Below are 6,000 nucleotides of genomic sequence, written 5' to 3' on the forward strand. Positions count from 1 at the left end.
AAAGAATCATCTATTTAAGTGAGTCCTATAGAAAAACATTACTAAAATAAACTAAAACCACAAAAACATTCTACAAACCATGACTTGATGCCATTTCTCATGTTTCTTCTAACTGAATGCCCTCAGAACCTTGGAAAATAGGACTAAATTCTTTTTCACTAACAAAAAAGCAGAAATTTAGGTTAAATAATGTTTCATGGCCTAGTATACAACATATAATGGATAATAATTCAAGTCTACTTGACATCAAGTTTTTCGTTCTTAATCGCCGTCATATGAAAATGCTAATGGTATAAAGGCTGGTAATAAGAAGATAGGAAATCAGGTATACTCAACTGCTCAAACAGGGAGAAAGGAAAATGAGCTTTTATTGCCTAAGTTTTGTGCATGGTGTGTTGGGTTCTCCTCTCCCCCAAACGCGCATATATTGTTTTAAGTAATCATATAACAGATATATTAATAATATAAAATATGAGTAAAGATTCTTAAGTGAACAAATACAAGCCTTGACCCTGTAATTTTTCATCTGATGTGGAAAAGACAGGGCAGTGAGTGCTAAACAGCATGAAATCAAATCTCCTAAACAACACATAGATCATTAGAAACAGACCATGATAGATCTTTGTGTATTTACACAGGGTTTCAAGAGCTTCACTGAAATAACTTCTTGTTTTCAATGCAGAAAATTCCATTTTTCGAATTTAATTGGAATAGATTACCTAGCCTTACCACTTCAGAGCACTAGATGTCAGCGTAGGACTAAAGTTAAATTACTCTTCTCCCTTTACTGTACCTCCCCCACCAGAGATTTTCTTTTCATTGGAAAAAGTGACTTAAGAAATACACTTTCTTTCTTTTTATAGGTAGACATTTAAAAAAAATGAGTACTTTTACATTAAATAGATATTTTATTCTGCAATTTTACATTTTTGAGACCATTACTATCTGAAAAATAACTCCCAATATTTAGAGCTAATATTTTAAATTCATGTCAGTCTGAAAAGATATTATTCACTCACAATCAGGATTTAAATGTAAACTTCTGGTTAAAAATCTGCAAGTGTGTTTTAAATTGTGACTTTAATATAAAGAAAGCTAACACAACACTACAATACCATGTCCTGTGTCTAGTGCTGTCTACATTTATGAAAACACTCTATAGTGGTATGGTGTTGGTGAGATGTTCTTTTGATTTTATAATCTCAGTGAGGTTAATAGAATTTTTCTGTGCTTCTTTCATGAATACTATTTTATCCAAGTTCTCATTTTCTGTTAAAATTCACAGAATTTTATTGTCTAAATTATAGGCAAAAGATTCTTCATAGAAAAGAAAAATATCCTGCAGTGGTCTTTGCATTATCAGAGAGGGTTTATGTAAAATAAAATATTCTGTATTTTGGACTTTCAAAATTTCATTTCCTAGCATTTCAGAATGCTCAGTTTGTTTTATGATTATTTCCTTCATTCTAATAATGTAATGGTATTCCATTCATGCTTGGATGCATGAATTCTTTATTCCTTTTCTTCCTCTGCTAGTTGCTCTCTCTGCAGTTTTATTCCTGCCAGAGCAACTTGCCTTTCTCTTGCATTCTTCACCTTTTGTGTGCCTCTTGCTTTTCCTTAATTTTCTTCACTTTTATATTGAGTTTCAATGCAAGCGTTTTCCCTTTCTCACCTACTTTCTTTCCTAGAACTCTCAGTCACTTTTGATAGCTCATTTGATAGCAGCCACTGTATTTTTTAGTTTCCTTAAGTCCATTCAGACTCCCATCTGCACAAAGTAGAATGCTGTATAGGGTTTTCTAGGCTGTAACCTTTCAAAAGCAGATTTGTGGACTCTTTATAGAGCTACCTCTGTCTGTGTTTCAACATCCCACCTTTCTGTTACTGATTGAGTTCTTAACTGCATCACTCAACCTCCTTGATGACAATAAAGAAGATAAAGATGGCATAAGAGTGCATTGCCCTAGTCTAACATTATTTTTTGAGGACTATTTGACATCAAAGGAACTGGCTTAGAAACTGATTTAGGTAACTAATTGTTAGTTTTCACAACTTATTTTGAATTGATATTTATTTGAACTGATATTTATTCCATATCTGAATCTTTGAGGTGAGAGAGCACAGGGCTATAGTGTATAGAGAACAGTGCTTATCAATGATGCCATGTTTTCTTGATGTACACTGTTAAACAAACAAACAAACAAATTCTACTGCCATTGAGTTGATTTCAACTCATAATAGCCCACAGTTTTAACAGGAGCAGATTACTTGTTCTACCTCTAATAGAGTTTTTAGTGTTAGGATTGTTTACTTTAATATTCGTTGCCTTGTTGTTGTATGTGCCATTGAGTCGCTTGCGACTTAGATTTGACTATATAGCCAGGTGGGAAGGTGTAAGTAAAACGAATTTTTTAGGTTCCACCTGCCACCCTCAAGCCCTTATGGGAGTGTGGTCTCTAGCTGTGTTAACTGCATACAGATGGTTTGTCATCAATCAGCATCTTCAGCATCATCAACAGATGTGAGGCCAACAGAAGAGAGAGAGCTGACCTGACTGTAGAGAGATCATGGTCAGGTATAACCAGGTGGAGCCCTGGACACCAAGCCAGAGTTAAAGAGTTTGCTTGCTGGACAATTGAAGAAGAGCTAACTTGAGAAAGCTATGAGTCAAAGCTTGTGGCATAATTGAGGAAACTGGACTTCTTGCCTTTCTGCTGGATTAAACCTAGATTTTTATTAATTGAAAAGCTGTATGAAAGAATTGAGGAATTATGTCTTGCTTTTAATCTGGTTTGGGCTTGATGTTAACTACATCTGAATTTTCACTGTGTAGTATCCTTTGCCTTCTTCATTCTCCAACTTATTTCCTTAATAAACCACATAACTGTGAGGAAAGTGAAATCTGTAAGTCATTGGCAATGGATTTCTACTAGTAATTAGTAGAATAAGGTGTGGGAACAGAAATGGGGACAATGTCCGTACTACACCTATTATTTTGGTACTGCAAAGATTGTTGATGGGGACAGTTTCCCTTCATCGAGTTAATTGTGGTCAGACTCAGTTGTTCCCACATTGCTGTTGCTCACTTTGTTGTTGTTGTTATATGCTGTTGAGTCATCTGTGACTCACAGCGACCCTATGTACAACAGCTTTGAAGCCTGCCCTATCCTGAGCCATTCTCCCTGACTCTGACACACCTACTCCCATTACACCATTAATCCATGTAATTCTTGGTCTTACTTTCCTGCACTGGCCATTTATCCTTCCAAACATGATGTCCTTCTCCAAGGACTGGTCCATCCTGTTCATATGCCCAAAGTATGTGAGATGGACCTTAATCATCCTAGTCCCCAAGGACAAACTTGGTTTCACTCTGTCCAAGACAGACCCATTTGTCCTCTTGGTGGTCCATGGTATGTTTAATACTCTTCTCCAGCCCCACAACTCAAAGACATTCTGTCATCCTTAGTCCTTCTCCAGCTATCTGATGCCAAGTAAGTAATTGTTGTTTACTTCAAATTGCTGAAGTAAGAAACTAATCCAGCTGAAATCTAGGAACAGGCCCTCCGACTTCCTTCCCTCCCCCCACCACGTTGTTCAGGAAGACAACATCAAACATGTGCTCTTTATCGGAAAGCTCTGTAAAGCTAGGAAATCTGATTGGATTACAAAACCTATTTTTGTTAAAGATATGGAACATGTATTCTGGCATTTAGCTGCTCTCAGTGTTTTTACTGTCAGGAGAGTTAGCAGGAACAAGCATCAGGACCATGTTAGCCAAATACTAACTCTATTTGCCTAAAGTAGAAGGATTTCTACTTAAATGTATCTGTGTGGCAGGAATGGCTGTCAATATTCTGAGGACCTAGTATATATCTAGTATATTCAAAGTACCGTTCATGCGAAGCAGTGTTAATTTCTTTCTAGGTTGTTGAGTCCAACTCCCCCAATAAATAAGAAATTCTCTATCTATCCCATAGCTACTAAATCAGGATTTGCATCTTAGCAAGATTTCTGGCTAATTTTTTTGACACACAATAGTTTGAGAAACATTATAGATATTATAAAGACTATTTTTTTTTCCCTATAATTATATTTTATTAATTTTCATAAACATTTACAGAGATTTTGGGCTTCCACTCATTCATTGTTGCACTATTCTCTCTACCCTCCTCCCAGTTTGTTCTTGTCCAAATGCCACAGTGCTTGTCAAAGCCAGTTCTGATTAATCTTCTTTGTCAGTGTATCCTTTGCCATTCCCTATCACTCCTCCCTGAGAGAGACTTCACCCTGAGTCATAAGGAAAAGGGGACGGCGTATTCTCTTAGCTACTTCCTGCTGAAAAGGGACGCTGTGGGTTTCAGGGTGAAGATCTTCTCTCACTACTCTAAAGGGCCCCTTTGGCAGTAGGAAACACATAGACAATTATGGAGATTGATTTTGGAATTCAGATGCACTCTTATTGATTGTGCTTGGCTGTACATGTACATATCCTTCAAGATGTATCATGGGGGTGTTGCAACCTAGAAGACACAAATTTGACTAACAAGTTATAAGTACATGAATCCAAAAATTATGGAAAAGTAAAAGAAAAGATTCTTTCATTGTTTTACAAACCCTCGCCCAGGTCCCCTCCACCATGCAGCCCTCGCTCTAGTCTCCTGTGATGACAGAAATACCCAGTTACATCTCTCTTTTAGACGGTTCTCTCCCTCCTCTGCTTCAGTGCAGTATACATTATTGAACCCATCTTACTCAGTGTCTCCCTAACCCCAAGGACAGTCCCATTCTACAACAGTGGCATCATGTAATATTTGTCCTTTTGTGACTGGGATATTTCACTCAGCATAATGTTCTCCAGAGTCAACCATTTTGAATAATATTGCATGAGTTCCTTGTTTTTCAATGCAGCATAGTATTCCATTGTGCGAATATACCACAGCTTCTCTAGCCATTCGTTTGTTGATGGGCACTTAGGTTGTTTCCAACTCCTTGCTATTGTGAACAAAGCTGCAATGAACATGGGTGTGCATATATCTGCTTGGATGTCAGATATGGTCTCTTCAGGGTATATTCCCAGTAGTGGAATTGCTGGGTCAAATGGTATCTCTATTTGCAACTTTTTGAGAAAGCGCCATACTGCTTTCCACAGGGGTTGCACCATTTTACACTCCCACCAACAGTGAATCAGGGTTCCAGTTTCTCCACAACCTCGCCAGCATTTGTTGCTTGCTGTTCTGTTAAATTTTGCTATTTTGACTGGGGTGAAATGATATCTCATAGTTGTTTTAATTTGCATCTCTCTTAGGGCTAGGGATTTTGAGCATTTCTTCATGTGTTTGTTAGCCATCTGAATGTCGTCTTCGGTGAAGTGCCTGTTCATATCCTTATAAAGACTATTTTAATTCAATTGCTTAAGGTTTTAAATGCTAAAATTTATTCTTGTCATTATTTTCATAAGACACCCAGGGAGCACTAGGATTAGAAATATGAAGAATGAGGTTTCCAGAACAGTTGATTGAGCTTATGTGAAACCTATACTTGAACCAGGAAGCAGACACCAGAACAAAGCAAGGAAAAAACACTCATGGTTCAAAACGGGGAAGGACATATGGCAGGAATGTGTCCTATCTCCACCCCTTTTCAACCTATATGCATAACATATTATTTGGAAGGCTGGGCTTTATTAGGAGAAATATGGCATCAGGATTAGAGGAAGACTCAAAGAATCTGTGTCATGCAGATGACACAACCCTGCTTGTTGAAATGGAGGAAGACCTGAAGTGCTCGGTGGAGAAGGTTAAGGACTGCAGCCTTCAATATGAATTGAAGCTCAACATTAAGAAAATAAAGATCCTAAACAACTATGAGATATCATCTCAGCCCAGTCAGAACAGAAAAAATCAACAGAACAGCAAGCAACAAATGCTGATGAGGTTCTGGAGAAACTAGAACCCTTATTCACTGTTGGTGGGAGTGTAAAATGGTGCAACCACT

The sequence above is a fragment of the Elephantulus edwardii genome, unplaced genomic scaffold (genome assembly GCF_000299155.1).
Source record: "Elephantulus edwardii isolate Elephantulus edwardi_28Jun2011 unplaced genomic scaffold, EleEdw1.0 scaffold00043, whole genome shotgun sequence".
In the NCBI taxonomy this organism is placed as follows: domain Eukaryota; kingdom Metazoa; phylum Chordata; class Mammalia; order Macroscelidea; family Macroscelididae; genus Elephantulus; species Elephantulus edwardii.